Here is a 26,624-nt window from a genome sequence, read left to right on the forward strand (position 1 = left end):
AACTGAACATAGTCAGAAGAAACGTTGATATAAACCAACAGAAGTAATGAACTGAACAAAGTCAGAAGGAACGTTGAAATAAACTAACAGTAGTGATGAACTGAACAAAGTCAGAAAGAACGTTAATATAAACTAACAGTAATGCTGAACTGAACAAAGTCAGAAAGAACATTAATATAAACTAACAGTAGTGGTGAACTGAACAAAGTCAGAAGGAACGTTGATATGAACTAACAGTAGTAATGAATTGAATAAAGTCAGAAGGAACGTTGATATGAACTAACAGTAGTAGTGAACTGAATAAAGTCAGAAGGAACGTTGATATAAACTAACAGTAGTAATGAACTGAACAAAGTCAGAAGGAACGTTGATATAAACCAACAGAAGTAATGAACTGAACAAAGGTAGAAGGAACGTTGATATAAACCAACAGAAGTTTGTTTGTTTGTTTGTTTTGGAATTTCGCACAAAGCTACTCGAGGGCTATCTGTGCTAGCCATCCCTAATTTAGCAGTGTAAGACTAGAGGGAAGGCAGCTAGTCATCACCACCCACCGCCAACTCTTGGGCTACTCTTTTACCAACGAAAAGTGGGATTGACCGTAACATTATAACGCCCCCACGGCTGGGAGGGCGAGCATGTTTGGCGCGACTCGGGCGCGAACCCGCGACCCTCAGATTACGAAGTACACGCCTTAACGCGTTAGGCCATGCCGGGCCCCAACAGAAGTAATAAACTGAACAAAGGTAGAAGGAACGTTGAAATAAACCAACAGAAGTAATAAACTGAACAAAGGCAGAAGGAACGTTGATATAAACTAACAGTAGTAATGAACTGAAGTCATAAGGAACATTGATATAAACTAACAGTAGTAATGAACTGAATAAATTCACAAAAAACATTGATATAAACTAACAGTAGTAATGAACTGAACAAAGTCAGAAGGAACGTTGATATAAACCAACAGAAGTAATGAACTGAACAAAGGTAGAAGGAACGTTGATATAAACCAACAGAAGTAATGAACTGAACAAAGGCAGAAGGAACGTTGATATAAACTAACAGTAGTGCTGAACTGAACAAAGTCAGAAGGTACGTTGATATAAAGTAGATGTAACGTTTTATGCTTATAATGGGTTTTCAGGATGTAAAAAAACGTATTCGTACATTGTTTAATGGTACCCAACCTGGTGATGGCGACTTTTACCTAGAAGATATATGCATACGTCTATCATCTAAACAGACTCTACCTCGTGCTCTAGTTTTAAGATCGTTCTTGAATGAGTTGTGTTTTACGTGAAAAATAAAAGAAAAAAATTAATGTGTAATTTGTTATTATTTTGATAGTTACTAGGCTACATAATGAGCTATTCGTATTGTGCCCACTACCACTAATGAAACCCGATTTTTAGCGATATTCTGATTCACCGCTGAATCACCAGGTAATTGACAAGTATCTGTAAAATTTCAGTAACGAGTTTTTACTCGAAATTCAATGAGGAAAATTATTTACCGCGAATTTACATGAAATTGATTAATCAAATTAAATGATGAAAGAGGTTATTTTTTACAACTCAGTTAAACAAACTGTTATTGTTTTCATATCTAACATATCTCAACCAGACATCTTCACATACTTTTACACAGTAACTCATCGTCTGGTTTAGAAAAACCTTCAGCTATGATGTAATATTTTGACTTCACCGAATCTGTTGCTGTCGCCTCTTTATCGATGTGTTAATATTTTGATTTTTCATTATGAAAAGTCCAACAAAGAAAACCTTTAGTGCCAATGAACGAGGCCCGACTGCCTTCTATATAAAATATATTAACATACAATTCTCACAAGTTACCTCGACCCAGTCAACTCAATATATTTGCAATTTTTATAACAGTTCGAAATCATTTACACTATCCTTTAGTAAAATTCTGTTCAATTTTGGTAATTATCATAATTATTATTGTTATACAATTGTTTTTTGTATAACAACTGATTATCAAATAGTACGTAAATGACAGTTATTCTTTAGAAATAAATCATTAACCTGCTCATCTCTCCTAATTTTGACACTGGGTGATAAAGGTTTTCCATTTCTATTGTTTGTACAAATGTTCATAATTTAAGTTTCCCTTCTCCAATCCATTTTCTAATGTCGTCAAGCCAAGCGAGTGCTCTTTGTCTTAAATTTTACTCATCACAATTTCTGCGAACTTCCATTTGGATGTAATTATATATCGACGTAACGCATCTTACGTCTCCTACAAATACCCACCAGTTGTCTGTCTTTGCAAGTGCTCTTTAGACACCTCTTGGTTCAAAGAGTTTGTTTTACAAATTATTATAACAAATTATGGTTTGTTTGTTTTATGAATTTCGCGCAAAGCTACACGAAGGCTATCTACGCTAGCCGTCCCTAATTTAGCAGTGTAAGACTAAAGGGAAGGCAGCTAGTTTGTTTGCTTAGAATTAAGCACAAAGCTACACAATGCGCTATCTGTGTGGGCAGCCACCACGGGTGTCAAAACCCGGTTTTAGTGTGTAAGTCCGCAGACATACCACTGTGCCACTGGGGGGCCAAGGCAGCTAGTTATCACCACCCCTCGCAAACTCTTAAGCTACTCTTTTACCAACGATTGACCGTCACATTATAACGCCCTCACGACTGAAAGGGCGAGCCTGTTTGAGACGACAGTGATTCAAACCCGCAACCCTCAGATTACGAATCGAACGCCTTAACTCACCTGGCTATGCCGGACCACAACCAGTGATGCTGCCAATATACCTATAGTTGTGTTTTTAGTAACATGAAACATGTTTCGTTCGTGACAAATACTCAATCTAACTTGTCTTTTTCTCGAAAATCTCCACCATATTTGTCGATAGCCTTTATTTATTTTTGTTCGTTGCCAACTGCACTACAGCCAGTGGTCAAAAGATCTCTTCTTCAACGCCAGGGTTCATGAGGGCGGTTTGTCTAGTACTATTTAAGACGCTACAGTGTTTGTTTGTTTGTTATTAAACGCGTAGCTACGAAAAGGGCTATGTGTACTGGAGGTATCGAAACCTAGTTTATGGCGTTATAAACTTCAGACTTTCCGTTATACCGCTGGAGAAAACTATCAAAATGTGTGAACAACAACCGTTACGGCGTGAACCAGTATCAAAATGTGTGAACAACAACCGTTATGGTGCGAACCAGAACAAGATGTAAATGTTTATCAGTTTTGTTTAGATCAGATAAAATGCATTAACACAACATTGTTTATTATTTATTTTATTATGAATTACTTAATGTTTTTACTTTTTTTTACTAGTGACCAGAATGAAAGCAATCATTTATTTGTTTATTAACTACAATACTACATCAATGTTAAGCGATTGACACCCACTCTTACAACACACTCATAACTTAAAAGTGTGGAATATTGTTTTGCAATTATGGGTTAGAACCAGAGTAACCAGCTTTCAAGTCCACAGCTCTAGAACAGAACAAATCTCGAAATTTCTCTCTCTTTCATTGTATTTTTACGTCTATTGTTTACCCTCTGTTACCAGTAAAACACAAATACCTTTATTTGTAGAAACAGAACAAAACGTTCATTCTCCTCGTGAATTGTGAAAGAGATAAAAGATCAGAATGGTAAAACACGAGGTGTAATTTGTATTAGTTCACAATGATTTCACTTCAATAAACTCTAATCCAACGAGACAATGCAGGATGACAGCTCCTAAATAAGCCACACCTATTATTATCAACCGTTCATTGTCGACGTATTGTAAATTCGTTACAAAATGAGTAAGGTTCGTTACAACAATATTAACTAACGTATTTAGAATTTTGCGGACTATGTTAGCAAATCTTGTTTTTCAATAATGGGTCATTTATCATTTTCATTTAACGTAAAACTGTTAGAAAGATTGCACAAAAGACGAAAGATAAATATCTTATATGGTTAGTAATGTCCAGACCAAGACACACGCTTGTCGTACATCGCATGTCGGGTTGAATAAGCTAAGAAAACAGTGCTATTAATAGTGCCAAGTCATCTAGATAAACATGTTTATCCTTAAACGTCTTTGATAGGAACTCCTAACATATACCTAACGTTAACTTAATAATAACAGAGACTTTCAGATCTTGTGAAAACCCTCAGCTGTATATATCTGGATGAATGTTTCAACTTATTTTACAAGTCAGTGTTCAATGTCAGACACATCTCCATAACAAATATCGGACTTTGGTAAACACACATCTCTTTATCTCTTAGCAAAATTGTCATTTCTTTCTTTATTTACCTATTCTGTCCCTAATTTAAAAGTAACAGACTAGAGGAAAGGAAGCTACTCAAAATACCCACCGCCAACTCTTGGTCTTTAATAATTTAATAACGAATAATGTGATTTACAACCACATTATAATGGTTTCACAGTTGAAAACGTGAGCATGTTCAGGAACGTGATTCGAACCCAATATCCGCAGAATGCGATTTAAACCTCTAACCACTAGGCCTAACACAGCTATTCTATCTGCTGTGACTGTATTGGTCTAATAATTCGCTCCTTAAATTCTAGCGTTAAGCATTTTATTAATTTATTCACTAGAGACGTTTAATGCTACAACAGAATATTTACTGTGTTCACTGCAGAAAATCAAACCTCGGATTGTAGCGTTGTAAATCTGCAAATTTACCGCTGTCCCACAGGAGGACCTAAAGTAGTTTGTCACAGTCTCTTCTTCTTTAAAAGTTTTTTTTAGGATTTACCGGTTTACGTTTAATGGACTGAAAGTGGTGTAATATAAAAATATATAGTTTCGAACATAACAAAAGAGAAATGCACATTTTGGGAAATCTCGTTTACTGCGTATTTTTCACATAGATTATCAAATGTGCTCAATTTTTATATCAAGGTTTACTAGAACCGAGCTGACCACAAAATGAACTATTGTGTGGTATACAAATTATGATTTAGTTCATATCACGTAAACCCAGCATTCAATTAACTGTTTGTTTATAAATAATGAGTGGGATTAGTAGTTAATGACGTTAATGTAACCAGGAGGCTTAAATGTCACAAAGAAACAAGTTGAAGATTATGACATTAAAGTAATAGCTTGTTGTAAATCTTGTCTTACTTCATATTAGACTACAACTCGAGACAGTGTGTGTTTGGAACAGATACTACAGAGAATGACACAGTCACCTGTTGATCAGATATCAAAGCAGGACAGATTCGATGAGGCCATTGAGAACGTTCCATTACAGTCGTTGTTCTTTCACAAACTGAAACCGACATTTTAAGGAGAAACAAAAACAGTGTAATTTTCTTGGCAGTAAAAAGGAGCAACATAAAAACCAAATGTTACTGAATCGTGTGATTCCATTACAGGAAGAACTGTATAAACTGGTATTTTAATGTATGCTTTTCATTAAGCGAAAAGCTACAAAAATGGGCTTTCTGTGCTCTGCCCACTGCGAGCATCGAATCCCATTTTTTTTTATAACTCCTTAGACTGAGCCAGTGGGTAGGGAGCGAATTGCATACGAATATATGTGACATCTATACATTATATAGATTTATTAAACAATAATATTTATTTATATTGCAGCTATTAGACACCCACCTACAATACGATATACGTTAGACCGTTGTTTTTTTATACTCGCTATATGATATTTCTTCAGACAACACACTTGGCCATGCCGGGCCATTAAGGCGTGCGACTCGTAATCTGAGGGTCGCGGGTTCGCATCCCCGTCGCGCCAAACATGCTCGCCCTTTCAGCCGTGGGGCCACTATAATGTTACCGTCAATCACACTATTCGTTGGTAAAAGAGTAGCCCAAGAGTTGGCGGTGGGTGGTGATGACTAGCTGCCTTCCCTCTAGTCTTAGACTGCTAAATTAGGGACGGCTAGCACAGATAGCCCTCGTGTAACTTTGTGCGAATTTCAAAAACAAACAAATTTCCTAAGACTCCTAGTCGAGTTGTTTGCTTTCTGTGTGTCTTTACGACTAATGTGAACGAAAGCTTTGACAAGGAACAATAAGTTTCAGAACATAGAACACTAGATATGTCAAAGAATTTTTTAGACTTAATCCCTTTATACAAACCAGTGCACAATACAGTATTAAAAGCATCCGATAAATGTTTTGTTTCACGCGCTGTCCTTGGTCAGACTGGACAACAAACCTTTCTATCTCTCAGCGTTACCCACAAAGCTAAACAATTTTCTGCCACGGGTATCCAAACACGACTGATAGTGTTCCAGTGTTTATTGAATGGAATAATTCCGAAAGTTTGTTCGAATTTTAAAATTTCTAAGGCTGAAGGCTTAGAACACTAAAAAATGGGTTTCGAGACCCATAGTGACCACAACACAGATTGCTAATTGTGCAGCATTTTACTTGACTACAAACAAAGAAAAACAAAATTTATTCTACATTAGCTTAAGGCTTAACAAACGTCCTTAAATGAGTATACAAATATTCCAGGCTATTAAGGTAAAAAATACTTCGAATTCATAGCAAAAAGTTATCTCTCTGTTTCCACAGTATAAAAATACCAAAAGTAACTAGCAGTTAACGTACTATAACCACAAACGTTAAGTATGTCGTCCACATGAGTCGACTGTACAAGAAAACTGTGGATATATAGGAAAGAAACTATATAATTCTGATCCATAATAAAATTATACTAATCTCATTCATATGTTAATTCAGCCCTAAAGAATGAAGCTACACATTCTGAAGGAATTTGTGCCGAGTTTCTTATACATACTTTTATCTTGTATGTTTTCTTAGTGGTTGCTATAAAAACGTACCAGTCACATAGATAAAAACGAGTAAAAGCATTTCTACAGAAATGGGTTTTGTTAGATACATCAGCTGTTGCTATAGTAACGTACCAGTTACGTAGACAAGAACTGTCCAAGCATTTTTACACACATGGGTTTGTTAGAGGCACTAGTTGTTGTTAACAGAGCATTTCTAAAAAAGGGTATAACAGCAACAGCACCATCCAGACGCGTAACTTGAGGTTATTCACGACACCAACGTCAGTAGAACCATCCAGACGCGTGACTTGAGGTTATTCACGACACCAACGTCAGTAGAACCATCCAGACGCGTGACTTGAGGTTATTCACGACACCAACATCAGTAGAACCATCCAGACGTGTGACTTGGTTATTCATGACACCAACATCAGTAGAACCATTCAGACGTGTGACTTGTAGTTATTTATTACATCAATAGAAAATGAACCATTCAGACGTGTGACTTGTAGTTATTCATAACACCAACATCAGTAGAACCATTAAGACGTGTGACTTGTAGTTATTCATGACACCAACATCAGTAGAACCATTCAGACGTGTGACTTGTAGTTATTCATGACACCAACATCAGTAGAACCATTAAGACGTGTGACTTGTAGTTATTCATGACACCAACATCAGTAGAACCATTAAGACGTGTGACTTGTAGTTATTCATGACACCAACATCAGTAGAACCATTAAGACGTGTGACTTGTAGTTATTCACGACACCAACATCAGTAGAACCATCCAGACGCGTGACTTGATGTTATTCACGACACCAACATCAGTAGAACCATCCAGACGTGTGACTTGATGTTATTCACGACACCAACATCAGTAGAACCATTAAGACGTGTGACTTGTAGTTATTCACGACACCAACATCAGTAGAACCATCCAGACGCGTGACTTGATGTTATTCACGACACCAACATCAGTAGAACCATCCAGACGTGTGACTTGATGTTATTCACGACACCAACATCAGAAGAACCATTAAGACGTGTGACTTGTAGTTATTCATGACACCAACATCAATAGAACCATTCAGACATGTGACTTGTAGTTATTCATGACACCAACGTCAATAGAACTATTCAGCTGTGTGACCTGTAGTATACAAAGATGTCATCTCAGTCCACCTACAGTCCACAAGTGCATTTTTTACGACACAGAAATGCGAATCACGAACCTTCGGTATATCCAAGTTCACTAATCATTAGAGTTCGCCGACAAAGAACCAGATTGTGTGGGGGTTGTTAAATAATGTACTAGTGTTCTGCTAAATAATCAGTTATTTACAGAATTATAAATATAGGCCTTTCATGGTCTCATCTCATTCGGATAACAGCGGGAAGTACTTAATAGTTGAACCCATGTGTCTGGGGACCGACCGACTAATTATGAGATATAATTATTATGGAAATGGATGGGTATTTACATCGTTCCTTAGAGAGCCATGAATGTCAAACAAATGGTTAATAAGCTACAACTTTCCCTTGAGATTTATCAGGTGAGCACGTGCTAGTAGTAAATGATCGTATAAAATTAAATTTTCTGTTGAAAATTGAACAATCAATCTCAGCCATAAACCTTCTATTGTGTTCTTTGCTAATAAAGACTACATTTATAACAAAGTATAAAAAATATATCTCGTCAGGTAAATCTCCTCGTTCTTAGGGTTATAGATTCTGAAAGTTCAAAGGTAAATAGCTGTATCAAAACATTATCTAAATATCCTGACGAGGTTGTTTGTTTATTTATTGCTCTAAGAGTAAAGCGACTAGAAAAACTGTCCATAAATTTGAGGAGATAAACTCCAAATAAAAATGGGATTGATCGTAACATTATAGAGCCTCCAAAGCGAGTAGATGGAATGACGAAACTCGAACACCAGATTGCAAGAGGAGTGCATGAATTAACAGAAATGTAACAAGCAACTTTGCCCACAGGAGATTATATGTATATACATGTGAACACCAATGCAACTTTGCCCACAGAAGATTATATATGTGAACACCAATGCACGAAACACCTTTAATTTCGTTACCTACGAATATCTATTTGGCAAACTGACACACACATTATTAATTACTAGTTTCTGTAATGTTCACAAAAACTCACTCATTGAAAAACAAATAAACAAACCCAGAAACAACATGCATAACAAGACACTGACAAGAGAAATCTGGGATGACATCTGGTCAAACCAATTAATAAAAAACGATCTTAATTCTTGTAAAAATGTATTCTCAAGAAGGCTGGTATGGGTATTAAAATTAACTAAAATGAAGTACAGAACAGTGTTCCGACCTTCAGGTTAACATGTGTATTTGCTTGTTGTTGTTTTTGACCTCAAGATGACCTACAAAGGTCGAAACGCTGTTCAGTACTTTATCTTAATAAAGTTTTAATATCCTTACCAGCCGTCTTATTATACATTTTACTTCAAGTTGGTTTCTCGTCATTTATATAAGCTTAAGAAACACACGCAACGCTAGTCACATAAAACATTACACGAATAGGCTTAACAAACAAACACTATCTTACCGTGGTATACAACACATTACAAACAGTGGCTTAATTAGCAACAATACCATAAACGTGTATAACAACTTTATACAAACAATGGCTTAACTAACACATTCGTATACACCACAAAACAGGAATACACTAATAACACAAACGCCTATTAGTTTAAAATCCATCTACAAAATATGCTTAAAACACTAGAAGGGAATCACAGATATTACTTGTACTTTAACAAAGTTAAAGTTATTCACACTAAACAACAAGCATAATAAACAGTGTAAATAAACAATTAACACCCCAAAACTATATCAATATAGACATTTACGTTTCATACTTTTCGATATCATAGAATTCCCACAGTTATGCCAATATGCAATTCTATCTAGTCTTCAATCTCATTTAAAGACCAGACAGCTGTATGTATATAGAATTTTACTCGATCTACTCTTTAATATCATCTAGACTCCACAGCTGAGTCTCAATAGAATTCTACTCTATATACTCTTTAATATCATCTAAAGACTCCACAGCTGAGTCAAAAGAATTCTTCTCCATATACTCTTTAATATCATCTAGACTCCACAGCTGAGTCTCAATAGAATTCTACTCTATATACTCTTTAATATCATCTAAAGACTCCACAGCTGAGTCAAAAGAATTCTTCTCCATATACTCTTTAATATCATCTAGACTCCACAGCTGAGTCTCAATAGAATTTTACTCTATATACTCTTTAATATCATCTAAAGACTCCACAGCTGAGTCAAAAGAATTCTTCCCCATATACTCTTTAATATCATCTAAAGACTCCACAGCTGAGTCAAAAGAATTCTTCTCCATATACTCTTTAATATCATCTAGACTCCACAGCTGAGTCTCAATAGAATTCTACTCTATATACTCTTTAATATCATCTAAAGACTCCACAGCTGAGTCAAAAGAATTCTTCTCCATATACTCTTTAATATCATCTAGACTCCACAGCTGAGTCAAAAGAATTCTTCTCCATATACTCTTTAATATCATCTAGACTCCACAGCTGAGTCTCAATAGAATTCTACTCTATATACTCTTTAATATCATCTAGACTCCACAGCTGAGTCTCAATAGAATTCTAATCTATATACTCTTTAATATCATCTAAAGACTCCACAGCCGAGTCAAAAGAATTCTTCTCCATATACTCTTTAATATCATCTAAAGACTCCACAGCTGAGTCTCAATAGAATTCTACTCTATATACTATATTACGTAAGCGTAAAAGATCTAAGTCGCAATCGATACTTGGTTGTCCTGTAAAATATATCAGACATTAACGTAACAAATCTAAGTTATTAATCGATTTTTGATTATCCTGTGAAATGCATAAGACGTTAAAAATCTTAGTCGTCAATCTCGTATCAAACATCTCAACTGTTGTTTTTATTCGAGTGGAAATTATAAAATAACTGAAAATATTGTGTGTTTTTCCCACACGAAGGTCTCAAACATAAGCAATAATATCACTATATTTCTTTTACTACATCAAGCAAGACTGGCTAGCTTTCTAGGAAAATTGAAGCAGGCGGAGACCCTAGTATTGCCTCTGGGAATAAGTATCAACAAGTCAAACTTCACTGTTCTCGGGTTCTTCCTAACCTTTCATACATGAATATTCTTCACAAATTTCTTTATCCTTAAAAAATACAAGCCAATCGTTGAGGGCTTAAAAATCTCTATAGCTACACGTTACGACATCTGGAATATTTCTACACTGCATTGTTGAAATACTTTTTCTGTCTCTTAATAAACAAAATAAAATACGAAGTTCAACCCTATAACATGTAATTAATATTTTAGTTTTAAAATCTGACATTTTTTATGGTTTGAAATACGATCGTTTTTCACGAAATAGAAAAACAGAAAACAATTTTTTTCCATGTTTTTCTTTTAAATAGTTATTGGTTTAAAGATTAAATATCTTCTTGAAATGAGTATTTCTGGTATTTGCTGAGAGAATTTATATTTAAAATAAACAAACTGTACATTACAATATTTAAACAGAAAATTAGGTTACGAAAGCATTACATAATTCACCAAATTTCATTTTATCTACGACTATTGAGGAACAAACAAATCAAGTCATCAGTAGGGAAACCTACTTGTGTACAACTGTTTATATACAAGGAGATTTAACTTGAATAATAAACTAAGTCCCAGTGTTCAGTAGTTTAATCCCCCAAACAATAAGATATAGCGATGGCGTTGTCCCTCTGTCCGTCCAGTAGCACACAGCAGAATGTATGTGGACTTACAACACTAGAAACCTGGTTTCGATTGTGCACGGATAGCCAATTGTATAGCTTTGTGTGTAAGTTCAAACAAACAAGCCATCTGTCAGTCCAGCTCATTGAATAAATTCATACTTCACAAGTCAAATTCCGGCGGGATTGAAGATTGGTTTTGGAAGTTAAAGGTCAAAGATTATGACCACCGTTTCAAAGCTATAAACAGCAGATGTTACCCAAACTTTAGAGACATAGATAATAATCTTATTGATTTATGAGTTAAATGAAGTCAGTATCACAGTATAATATTGACTTCTGTACAAATTATAACCCGAAATACACCATACTTATCATTACTTCAAAATAATAAAACCAAAAAAAATTTAATAAATCAATCATTTTGCTAATGTTCTGGAAGTCAGTTACGCTTCTAAGAATCAGGGATCACACATTCTATACATGGTTGGGGGATCAGACATTCTGCTGATGATTGTTTCTATTTACCTCAGTCGAACCGAATGAATATCAAGTTGGAGAAACGGATATGATATCATTTTAACGTCACTATAGATTCTGAAAGTACGACTAAGTGAATGCTAATAGTTATTGGTGGGTTTTGAAATAATTGAGGAAATTAATAAATAATTATTAAGAAATGTCCGTAAAGACAATTTAAAAAACGCTCGGTTTAACAGGTTCTGTAGGGTGTTTTTTCCCTTTACTGATATTTTTAATATACGTGTTTTCCTAACATCAGGGTTTAAGGAGAAAACAAACTAAATGAAACTACGGGATGCTTAGTGTAAATCACAAAATATCTTCGTACGTTCAGTTTTATAGAAAAAAAAATGGCTTCTTTAGTGAATCCTGAAAAGAACAATATTTAGTTAACGAACTGTGAAGACGTTTCGTTAATCTTACTGGACATATCTGAGAACAGTTTGGTTAGTCATGTATAGTTTCAAAATACCTAACCTTTTAAGATTGGTTCAATATTATTCGGTAATAGGTTTTGTTCAGAATCAACAATAAGTTTTATATTAATCATAAACTTATAACTAAATAGTTAGTGAGCATAAAAATACTTAAACATTAGGCAACATGAGGCAATGAATCATTCTCATTAGCAACTAACTACCTCTTGCATTAGAAAATAGTTTCTTTTTATGAAGAGGCTTAAGAAAATTTCAATTCACCCTTAAGTTTATCCAACTTTAACATTCACGGGGAACAAAAACGATTTTGTTGTCAATTCATAGTCGTATAGTCCAGTAAAGATGCAGATATATATGACCCTCTTTATTTTATACTATGACCAAGGTAGTCTAATATAATACCCTGAATACAAAGTTAAATAATTCTACACGTTGACTCTAAACAAGTGATCTTTGGATTACACTAATCAGTGTTGTGACTTTCATTACGTTGTAAAGTTAACTTTAGTGTAGAAGCTGGTTATAGTTAAGGAGTGTTGTATTACTACTGAACTATGTGTTATACAACTTGTGATTTGGTATTAATGAATAAAATTACTCTAATATGAAAAGAGAACTACCCTCAGGATTGTGAGAGTTGTATTCTCAAGGCGGATGGTATTGTGAGAGTTGTATTCTCAAGGCGGCTGGTATGGATATTAAAACTTTAATTAAAGTACAGAACAAAATTTCAACTTTCTTACGTCATCTTCAAAGAGTTTGAAACTACAGAGAGTTACATTGGTTCTAAAGGTCACGAAGGATCAAAGAGAAAATACCTCTATAGCAAAGTATATTTACGGATGGTTCTAAAGGTCACGAAGGATCAGAGAGAAAATACTTCTATAACAAATTATATTTACGAATTACCATAAATTATATTTCCGAAGTTCCTTTAAATGTTTTTAAAGGGAAGGTGAATTCAGAAAATTAAATCCGATACTGAAAGTTTGATAACTCCTGGTTATATCTAATCAGGACGACTTATTGTTAGAATCCAACGACAGTATCATTCCTTTGTTAAGTAATCTACATGTAAGGTATGTACCGAAACAACAACTAACTGAGCTTGGTATCGGGTTTCTTGCAAAGATATAAAAAACAGAATGTTAAAATAAGCTTTACATACATATCAGTATAGAAATTATTCGAATATTTATGTTTCAATAACTCAAGCACTAGTTGCTAAATATTCGATTATTTATCCTACGTTGTTTAAAGAACCAGTTACAATTGTTACTGTCGTAGTGTGTGTATATATATATATACGCATGTTAATAAAAGTAACATGTAATTACAGAAAGTTATAATAATAATAATAATAATAATAGATACCGTTAATAGCGAGGAAGGACAAATGGTTGATCAATACATAATCGACTGAAGTTGTCACTTACTGTTTCGATTAATTGTTTTATATACTTCCTCATTTGAGTATTAGGGTTACCAACAAACAACTTCTAATCTCATCTCAAAGTTCCTCATTAGATGACATCTGTGTGGAATGTTCCACACACAAAACTATTTCACGAAAACTTATGATGTTGACACGAATAAAACTTAAAAAAAACTTAACTTCAACGTTACATTGTCTTCATTTAAGTGTCAGTCTTTGATCCCAGCACGACATGAAGATATTTTCTACAGAAGCTCAAGACATGCGATTTGATGGTATTAACTTAAAATACGTAAACATGCAAGTATGAACCGTGACTTGTTTATAAACCATTGGCTCAGAAGTTTCAAATCCACTATCGTAGCTAACATACTGTCAACTAAAAGTAAAAATGTGGGTTTAGTAAGTTTGTTCTTTAGTTTTATAAGAAGCTCAGAAACTTTATAACCAACTTAGTTGTAATATTAGATAAGTAACCTGGAAAACTATAGAGGCATATAAAACAGAAGATGGGAGGTAAACTAATTATATCAAATTATTAAGCATAACAGAGGGGTCAAGCAGATACACAATAAAGAATACATTTGGTAAACTGTAAATAATTCTGGAAAAGATAGAAATATTTGTGTTGAATCTGAAAAAGAGAGAAAATAACAGTAATCTTGAAATAATTCCAAAGTACCATTAAAACTAGCTTGAAAAAGGAACACAGATACACAAAGTTTACAGTCGGTATTGCCATGTCCGTTTATGACGGCCATGCAACCTGACAATTATCTTACAGTACAGTTTAAATTGCGAAAGGCTACCATTTACGAAGCACACTAGTCCTCGCTGCAAACTTTGTACAATCTATCTAGTATGAGGACTACGCTTTCCTAAAACCAGTTTCAAAACTCCGATCGCACAAAAGTTGATACATACTGTATTCAGAAACATTAACTCTATGCTCGGGTACTTCATGTATGCAATGGTTCAACAGAAGCTACGACTGGAGTCAGTGAGCCCACATTCTGTTTAGCTCTGTTCCAGACAGAGTTCCCTTCTGTAGTGTAAAAATACCAAGGATACGTGAATGGCTTTTTCCACTGACCTTTGACTTTATGGATTCTCATCTGTTAAAAGATATTGAACTATTATTAACCTGGCTGGGATGTGGCCTATTGCAGGTTCTATAATTGAAAGGACTTTGAAATCCAAGTTAATCCATATTTAATATTTTGTTTATAAAAGAAGATATTCCCGTCCTGGAAATTGAAATCCCCGATATGAAAACATCCTTATTGTTGTCACACACTCTTGTCAAAACATTTCACACTTGGATAGCATCACACTAATTATGTAACACCCAACAATGTCAAAATGTAGTTTCGATGCATTCCACTCCATTGAACAATTCTCATTTGTATATTCCAAGTCTTCTTGATATCAAACTATTTGTATAAACACTGAAATAATTCTTGTAATTTTAATGATTCATAATAGCAATTTAATTAATGAGATTTATTTTAGATTCGGATGTAATTATGTTGATAATGCTTAACATGATATATATCATGTTGCCCTTAAAAACTGTAATGTGCAATAGATCTACAATATATATAGATATACCATTGTTGCTAATAATGTAGAATAAACCTGTTGCGTATAGTTGTCTGAAGAACATGGATGACTTTTGACCTTGACATTCATGGATTTTCATCTTATCATCTTGGCTGGGATACAATTTTATAATCAGCTTGTGGTTGTAATATTAAGTAAGTAACTTTTGAAACTGTAGATGCATAAACTACGATTTTTATTTCTAGTTGAATATTTTTAATCTTCTAATAATGTCGAATAGATGTTTTTGTAATACTGGCTGTTGTACGAAGATGGCGTTTGCCACTGACCTTTGACTTCATCTGTTACAAGACATTGCACTATTATTTTTTAGGCTAGGATGCGACGTATTACCCCAGCTAAGTTATATATTTAATTTTGCCAACAATAATGAGGAATATTCCTATAAACCGAAACAATACCCTTTGTCTTAAGTCATCATGAATAATGCCTGTTGTTATAGCATCCAAGTCCATACGAGGTAGTCCATCTATCAGACAAAATACAAACACTGATGTAAAACACGCTATCAACTAAAGAAAATAAGTGAAAGGGTAGTTAGGAGTTGAAAGCTTGAACCCTCAACTCCAACCGCTTATCGCTGTCTGTAGCCAGTTGTGGGGAGGCAGTAACCCTTAATATTTTAACGTAGAATTAGACAAACCAGAAAAACAAGCCACAAAGTAACATTCACTACTTCCACCCTTTTAATCAATGTCATAAACAATAATAAACTTAATAATAAACCATCATGGATTTGTATAGAACTTGTTATTTAATAATTAGCGATGTTAAATAAAGTGAAATACACTTACAGTATGTTCAAGCACATACTGGCTGGACTTACGTCAGCCTATCAACCAGAAATATTTGTGATTCCGCTCCCGTATACTGAACTATTCTAAACGCGACAATTAGATGCTTAAACCAAGTAACTAGCGCCCTCTAAATTTTCCATATGTAGTTTCTGTGAACGAGTGCTCAACCTTAAAATTTTTCATATTCATTCTAAATAAGTTAAAAGAAATTAACACATCAGTTCTGATAACCATTATTTTAAAGTTTATTTATAAATAAATTAATGCTATCCATAAACGAACTAATGTTATTACAAACTGCAGACGAAATGACCTATGTTAAAAATATTAAGGGTTACTGCCTTCCCACAGCTAGCCGCAGTAGAAGTTGAGACGTATTCAGGCATTCAGCTAAATCTAAACTGGTTATTCTTAGTTGTTGACGAGTTTTACTTCGGAATATCACCAACGTATTTGGGAGCTATGATCTCACAAATTGTCCATTACGACTAAAAGATAAAAAAAAAAAAAGTAACGGAGCTATAATACTTAGTTTAGTTTTTATTTTGTTTTCTCGCTTCTATACACTAACTGTTGTAGCAGGGAGAGACATCCAATATAATAAAATATTTAGACTCACTTGGAGAGAATGGTATACAATAAGACGATAATTTGAAAGTAAAAGTTTTATGTGCAATTCAAGAAATGGTGATTCCAACTAGAAAATTCCCTCACTTTTTAATCAAACATCCTAAAATGAATAATTCTACATCCTCTAACTCAACTCATTCTCGACGTTTAAAAACAGTCATTGACCTTATACCGTCATTATACCGTTTATTCTAGTCCAAGATGGGAAGTTCTAATACACGTGTGTATTTCATTATACAGTTTATTTTTTAATCAACGCCCTTCTGAAATTATACACGTGTGAAGAAAGATTGAGAATAATTGATAGAAGAGCTCCAGCTCCTAAAGTCTGTTCGGTATTATGTTTAAACTGTGTCACTCACTGTATTACTGCCAATGCTTACATTGTGTCACTCACTCTACATTATTCTGATGTCATTTGGTCCTCGCTAAAATATTCTGACGAAATCTGATTGTAAAACAATGAATAAAACAATGTCTGAATAAAATATCTTGACGCCATCTACTTGTAATAATAATGTTTAAATTATACTTTGCTAGACTGCTCAAAAAATTGTTCAGATCATTCGTAGAAAGTTTGCGCAGAAGTACATAATACAGAAGTACATAATACCTTTATACGCACAATCGCCTTTGATTTTGTGATTATATATTTAAGGTGAGAGCAATCTGTGAACAGAACTCACCGCCAAATCTGGGGATATTCTTGTGCGACCAAGTAGCGAAATTTGACAGTTACTCTTATAGCACACTCAATGAGTTATAGCACAGACAATGATTTTTTTACAGAAACGACATGCGAACCACGAACCCTTGACTCACATGCCAGATTTAGCTTACTAAAGTAACCAAAAGATAAACAGATGATTGTACACACAGTAAATTTAAAACTGTGTATTATCCATAAAAAACACTAGTTTCCACAGTTTAAAAATAGTAAATTATTACTTAAACGAAACATAAAACGAGCATCAGGTTCTCGTAAAGAGAACTCTATAGGGAACATCATCTTCAGAACTTCATGAAATTTGAAATTTTTAACGACATAGAAGAATGGGTATAACAGCGAAAGAAAATTCCCTCAAGTGAGAATCAACAGATGCCATGAAAGTTATGTCAACGACACGCACGTGCTAAATAATCATCAAAAAGAGATCAAATGATAGAAGTAATGAGATTCCTGTAGTATAAAAGTGGTAAAATCTGTACTTGGTGTGCGGAAAATCTCGGGTTTACCATCAAAACACATCAGAAATACGTGAAAAATCTCGGGTTTACCATCAAAACACATTAGAAATACGTGAAAAATCTCGGGTTTACTATCAGAACATATTAACGTGTGGAAAATCTTGACTTGCGTTTATTATAAAAAATATATAAAAATGTTTGGAAAATTGAAATGGGTCGAGGTAGAAACCCGAAACCTTCCAAAAGCAATATTCAGTATCTCGTATTTCCTTTCAGCAACAGACGATGGTTGAACATAGAATTTGTCAAAGGTCTTGTCATAATAACAACCTAGATAAGAAAAGACGTGTAAGATGGATCCAACTTCAAATTTTTGTGGAATCGACAAATTATCGAGAGTGGTACCAGGTCAAACTTGCACCATCTCATACACCTCAACCAACGATATCTTCACAAAACCGATGACACCCTAGCTGCTGAAATGTGCAGGAACAGATGACATGAAACAATACATAGATGCTCCAGAAGCACATGGAATACTAAATCATGGCTCAACGTGTACAACGCCCCTGTGTAAACATTGAGGCTATAAAGACTTGTGTAAATCTTCAAAAGGTGAAACAAAAGAGAAACAAGCCACTTGTCCGAGATCCAAGAAAATTTCGAATAATATTCCATAATCGTACGTTAATAAACTGTATAAAGATAAGGTGATAAACCAAAGAAATAACACAAAAAAACTAGAGCATTGTACAGCTTACGAAGTTTTGTTTTCTATTTTCAACGATAAAAGTATTGTACGTGTAACAAACACATCATATAGTTGTCACTGCTTGTTTTGTGTGACTTCTATACATGTATACTATAAAATGACTAAATGTTGGTGTATTTAAACTATAATAAATTGTTTCAATGTCTCTACTTCAGCAGTAAAAGATTAAATGAATACACGTTTCAACAATATTAGTATCAATATATATTCATGCTATTAGGAAACCATATTAAATAAACCACCCACAAATGCGACAACTCGAAACTGTTATTGTTAAATGAAAATATATTCATTAGTATGTTGTGTAACTATTGATCAAATAATACGATGCGCCTGTTACACTTCACACAACATATTTTAAGATTTTAACAAAGTGACTTCAACAATTTAAAATTCTCAGGTAACATTCCAATAAAATACTTCATAGAACCAATCTAACCATCTGGTGCGCGTGTCTCTAACGCTTCACACTACTGTTCCAACCATCTGGTGCGCGTGTCTCCAACGCTTCACACTACTGTTCCAACCATCTGGTGCGCGTGTCACTAACGCTTCACATTACTGTTCAAACCATCTGGTGCGCGTGTCTCTAACGCTGCACACTACTGTTCCAACCATCTGGTGCGCGTGTCTCTAACGCTGCACACTACTGTTCCAACCATCTGGTGCGCGTGTCTCTAACGCTTCACACTACTGTTCCAACCATCTGGTGTGTCTTTAACACTTCATATTACTTTGACCTAAATCTATGGTACTTTGACCTGGGTGATAAGTGTCGCATAAAGACAGATGTTGGTTGAAAATAACAATTTACATTATTGCTGACCATGTCAAAGTGTGTAATGTGTAAACAAACGTTTTCATGTGTTATTAAAAGAGAACTCGATATACCAAATGTGTTTCATGTGACTGACATTCGTGATTGTGATGCATTTTAGAATGTTCCCTAACTACTATCATTTGTAAATTTTGTTTAAAACCTTAAGTGTGACAATGTCATGATATCCTCCATAACTGGTATACTGTCCATCCTTTATTCCATTTTGAAACAGTGTCGAAATAGTTAGCGTTAGATAGTAAAGCTACTTTTAACGAAGGTCACTCGGGTCGTATTGATTACTTACATTTAAAACATCTCTAGCGATAGTTTTACTTATGTCACAGTTTTCCATCGCAGGATATTATTATCTATAATGATGTGGATTTGACACAAAGAATAGTGCCACCTGGCGTCCATGTGGTTAAACTTTGAGATTGCTTGAAAATACGAAATTTCCATCAACTTAAGGATCTCACTTTACAATACAACCTGCTAAGTATTACTAAATAAGTACTTATGTGCATACTTTCAGACTTAAGAAAACAGCTTATACAGAATACAATACGTGGGACAAAAGTATAGCAAAGGAAAGATAAAAGGCAGCTTCCTTTCAGTGGTTTAGTGAAGGGTTTAATTAGAACCCTAGCTTCTTTTCAGGACGTGAATGTGTCTACTAATTTCTTGTCTGGTTTATTTGAAATGAAGTATTCTACGCTTTATTCAAGCGAGCACTTTTGGAATGTTTTTTCCAAATTTGTTTAAAACTTTCAGGAGTTACAAACCAAAGAATGTATTTTTGCAGAGCAAAGTAAGAAATATAATTAGAACTACGCCTCACTGTTCATTATACCAAATTCACGCACATGTGAAATTAAATAAATGTCTAATAAAACTTGCAAACACCATTTATCCTCTCAAAGGGTTTCAGGAACCGTCTAGTGGTAAGCGTGCCGAACTGTGGATTCCATGGTCTGTGCTAAGTTAGTTCAAAAAATTGCGATTCGCACTTTGGGCCACTGGGTACGTTATAAAAGTTTCAATGAAATCTTAAATTTGTTCTGACAAAAGTAGTCCAAGATTTGGCAGTGGCTGTCGATCGTTTATTATCTTCCCACTAGTGATTCACTTCAGAATTAGGGTCGTGTAGTCTCGCGGTGCTTCATGAGGAGTTCCATTACAACAAAATACTGAATTGTGTGGCGCTGTTTCTCAGTTAAAGGCTGTGGCAACCCCACGTTTACATGCCCATAAATGAAAAGATACCTAAAACCTTGAATCAGCATTTAATTAGTAGCATAACAATACCGCTATTCGAAATAGTACTTTTATCACATAACACTATTGTAAAAATTACGTGATAAACAATTTACTTCCTGTAATATTAATAACGTATGGCTAAGCTATCCTACTAGAGACGTCAGGTGGTAACGTAACGTGTTTAACATTTTCAGTATAAAATATCTAAATGGTCTAATCATAGCTTTCCTTAGCTTAAAATGATCGAGAGTACAGATGAAAACCAGTCATCAGTATCCACCATCTTCTTACCGGTACAACTGGACTGAATTTCACTCTTATAATGAGTTGACAGCTGAAATGCAGAATGACTTTAACAGTATTTTGCGGGCTCGAACATTGAATCTTCAAATCAGTAATCCATGTTTACTAGTATTCACATTAAGAGTGTTTCATACATCACTTCACGTTTCTACTGTGCTGTGAGCTACATTTGTTGACCACAGTTTAAGAACTGAGTTTCGGATGTTTGTACTAAATAATGGGCTTTGTTTTGTGGTTCGGTTTGTTTTTAGTTTCGCGCGAAGTTACACAAGGTCTATATGCTCTAGCCGTTCATAATGTAGCAGTGACAGACAAGATGGAAGGCAGTTAGTCATCACCACCCACCGCCAACTGTTGAGCTTCTCTTTTACCAACGAATGGTGGGATGGACCGCTACATTACAACGTCTCAACGGCTTAAAGAGCAAGGATGTTTGGTGGGACAGGGATTCGAACTTGCGACCCTCAGATTATGAGTCGAGTACCCTAACCACCTGGCAATGCCGGACTTCTGTGTTGTGTCTATATAGAGTATCAAGCCTTGACTTTAGGGTCATAAGTCTGCAAACTTACTGCTGAGCCAATGAAGGGCTAAATAATTAATTATATTAATACTTACGTTCGGCCATCATCGTAACTTGTGTAATTTAATGAAACAAAACATTTTAATAACTGGTATTTTAGTAGATCAAAGCTACACAATGAGCAACATGTACTCTAATCTTCACGAGGAATCGAGCCTTGAATGTTCACGTTTTAAGTCCGTAAACTTACTGTTGCCTACGAGAGGACTAAGAAAGAAAGATTATTTGTAGTTAATACTTGAAACGTAAGAAAGTAAAGTGACTGAACTAAGTGGTCGAATAATGCCTTCTTTATAAACTACAAATAAATGTGACAAAAGTTCAAGTTAATCTAACACAAGTACCTTTCCCCAGCGACACAAGTTTAAGTTAATCTAACACAAGTACCTTTCCCCAGTGACATAAGTTAAAACAGCAGAAGTATCCGTCCCCAGTGACATAAGTTAAAACAGCAGAAGTATCCGTCCCCAGTGACATAACTTAAAACAGCAGAAGTATCCGTCCCCAGTGACAGAAATTTATATTAATTTGTCAATTTAAATTATTTCATGCACTTTAAAAATGTACTTTTGGTTTCAATGAAAACCAAAGTTTTGAGCTACTTAAACTGCCCACCGATAAAAGTAATTGTTGAGTATTTCAGTCAAGCTAAGAGTCACCCCACCCAACAATAACTTACGGTAAATAAACATTTTTTTTTATTAATTCCTAACAATTTAATGCACAATATCCTGCTTGTGAAATAAAATTTAACATCGTGTCTGTTATCCCGTCATTTTTTTTTTTAAATAAGTGAATGTTGAGCTTTGACTGTTGCACAGCTTTTAAGCGCACCGCGGGATACGGCCGCCGTAAACGGGAGACGGACGAACACTCGCACAGACATCAGGGTTCACAATGAATATAAGATTCGTATTATATATGTAATAAAAGTCAGTTTCCCTCAAACAAAACAAACTCATACTGATAAATTGTTTAAATGACGTTTTCATTACGTTGTAGTCAAACATAAACAAGTATACACGGTGACATGCACAAAGGCTGAGTGGGCTAAAACCCCTACCTTTCCGTTCTTAGGCCCCAAAAGCGCCCTTTTGTCTTTTTCATAAAAAATGTAAATAGCTACGGACATAAACATCTCATTCCACACCAAGGATTCACTATTAAAAGCTGATACGCAAGGATTCACTATTCAGTTTTAGACTTTAAATGTGTTTATAAGACCAACTGAATAAAGATTTTCCTATTAAACACAAAAAGTGTTTGAAACTTGAATTTTACAAATTACATTTCGATGTTTATATACTTTTTAATAACAGACATTGGACATAGGAGCTATCTCATGGATGTTAAGAGAAACTATTGTACGTTGTAAGGTTTGACAAGTGTCACTATTGTTTACTTTTACACTGACATGGGAATGATTCTATAGAAATGTATTACTGAAGATGTTCATACATCTCAAATTATATGATGTATAAAGTCCTACAATGTTGTAAAGTGGTGCGAGTTTGTTTCATTCTGCCTTACAATCAAGTTATTTGTTATGATAATTCAGTTATATTTTATATGATGTATAAAGTCCTACAATGTTGTAAAGTGGTGCGAGTTTGTTTCATTCTGCCTTACAATCAAGTTATTTGTTATGATAATTCAGTTATATTTTACAACAGAAATTGTCTTTTTTGTTGCGTCTCGACGGAGCAGCGGTAAGTCTACGAATTTTTACTTTGCAGCAATCCAGAGTTCGATTCATTCGATAGACACAACAATAGAATATTCGAACAAATATTATTATGCGAGAGTTTCTAATTTTGAGTTGTTATACGACGAAAAGCATCCAATCAAAACCACTTAGCGCCATTTCTTATGACACTTGTCTGACCGAATAAAGGGATGTGTGTCACCTTTAATGTGCACTCATGGTCAAAGTGCAGAAAGCCTGTTTATGGCAAGAAACCAAGTATCTTCAGTTTCACAGTCCGGTCATATCAACCAACTGTCTTATCCACATGCATTTCTATAATTTATACTAAATACATCAAGTAATAATTTTAGAAATAATTTACTTGTGTGTTTACCATAATCCTAAATTAGAAAACTATAAACTAGAAAAAAAATATGATTAATTTTGCTATTGTGTGTTAAGCCTAACATTTGATTTTAGATAGTTTTAGTATTAGGTGTTAAGCCTAAACTAGAAAACTGTAATTACAATTTACTTTACTATTGTGTGCTTACTATAACAGTTAGAAAACTGTGATTATAATTTACCTTAATATTGTGTTAAGCTTAAACTGAAACACTGAAATGGTAATTAACTTTACTGCTATTTATTAAACTTAAACTAGAAAATTATTATTATAATTAACTTTATTATTGTATGTTAAACCTAAACTAAGAAAAAGATAACAGTTAACTAGGCTGTATTAAATCACACTTAATAACTTTTGGTTACAATTTGAATTTACGAAATCTTTCAAAATTGTAACAATTGTATATATTTTACGACCAGTCTTTAGAAAAGCGTATGAAGTAGAAATATAAAAAATGATTAATATAAAAAACAGTTCCACAATCTTCAAGAAAAAACTGATAATCGATTATACTTTTAAAACTTTTTCTGACTCGCATTAAACTTCGAATCTGAAATTGACAAGAAAGAAACGTGAACATCCGGTTCTGTTTCACAAGATTTTACAAAAGTTTGATTTACGTGAACATCCGGTTCAGTTTCACAAGATTTTACAAAATTTTGATTTTCTAAGATAAATATTTCTTATTATCGTTGTTTTACTGCATTGTGATAAATTGTGACAAAATATATACACATAATGGAATTAAAGTTTGCTTTGTTGTTAAGCCTGAAACTGCACAATAGATTGTCCGAGCTGTATCTAATGCAGCGACTGCAGCCTATATATTAGCATTAGAAGCTCGTGAATTTTACCTCTAAGCAACGGAAAAGGGGGAGTTATCTCATGGGTAAACTTAGAAAAAGAAAGCTATGAATTTTTCACCTCAAGTTTTATTTGTAACTCTTCCGAAGGAATTTTAGTTTCGTATGAATTAACATGAATACTTTTTCCTTTAATTTAAATTATAATATTCCTTAGATAATCCAGGAGATCTGTTTCTCAGTGGAATTTCAATATGACTGTTTTCTTTATTTAAATATTAATACATTGTGTCTCAACTAAGTCACTTTTCATTATTCATACACGACAATAACGTCGAATTTCACAAACATACGTTGTTGTTATTTGTTTGTTTCCACGTTTTAAATTAAAGACTAAACATGTGATATCCTGTCAACAACAAACAAATGGCAACTCTTGTCTGAAGGAAAATATTGAAATTTGGCTGTCGATCTTATAACGCAACTAGAGAGCACCCACAAAGACCCTTTGGATTTATAGACAAGACACACTAGCTAGGCCCTACATGGCCAGATGGTTAAAACACTCGACTCGTAATCCGAGGGTCGCAAGTTCGAATACCTGTCACATCAAACATGCTCGCTCTTTCAGCCGTGGGGGCGTTATAATGTTACGGTCAATCCCACTATTCGTTGGTAATGGGTGGTGATGACTTGCTACCTTCCCTCTAGTCTTACACTGCTAAATTAGACACAGCTAGCGCAGACAGCCCTCGTATAACTTTGCTCGAAATTCAAGGCAAACCAAAAAACAAAACCCCACTAACTAATGGCTCATATATGTCATCATTGTGTGGTTCCGACATACTAGACTAAAATGTGTCACAACTTGCACTAAAAACAGTATCCTTTAATTCTAATATAAGTATAGTTTCTTTCAAATTTAACTCTACCATCAGTCTATATACAAATAAACAAATGTAAAGAATCTACGTTTAATAACAAGATCGCCTGAAGTCTATACTATTTTGTTCGATACCAGCGGTGTGGTGACAGATAACTATAGTATAGGTTGTAGTTCAGTATTAGTGGTAGTAAGAAAATCTTAGTATCTTGCCAAAAGTAAATTCAAGTACATATTATAATATAGTTTAGGACGTTAAATGCATTCAATATTTCATCTTCTACAATTACCAGAATATTCAAAGAAGTGTTCCATGAAAGTGTTGGATATTTTGTTGTGGTATGATTAGTATCTTGTTGGATGATATTACATCATAACGATATTGATAACAAATTTGATAAAGATGTAGTTTTATTTGAAATATCTTTGGATTCTCTAGAAACTACACATGTAAACATTTTTTGTGATGTCTCTGAAATTGATGTAATGTTTCACAGACTGACGGTCAAGAAATAAGATGTTACAAACAATACGGATGTACGTTTTGTGGATCACAGAACCACACAAACAATACGGATGTACGTTTTGTGGATCACAGAACCACACAAACAATACGGATGTACGTTTTGTGGATCACAGAACCACACAAACAGAGGATGTACGTTTTGTGGATCACAGAACCACACAAACAGAGGATGTACGTTTTGTGGATCACAGAACCACACATACAGAGGATGTACGTTTTGTGGATCACAGAACCACACATACAGAGGATGTACGTTTTGTGGATCACAGAACCACACATACAGAGGATGTACGTTTTGTGGATCACAGAAACATACATACAGAGGATGTACGTTTTGTGGATCACAGAACCAC

This window comes from Tachypleus tridentatus, chromosome 1 (assembly GCF_004210375.1).
Source record: "Tachypleus tridentatus isolate NWPU-2018 chromosome 1, ASM421037v1, whole genome shotgun sequence".
Taxonomy (NCBI): Eukaryota; Metazoa; Arthropoda; class Merostomata; order Xiphosura; family Limulidae; genus Tachypleus; species Tachypleus tridentatus.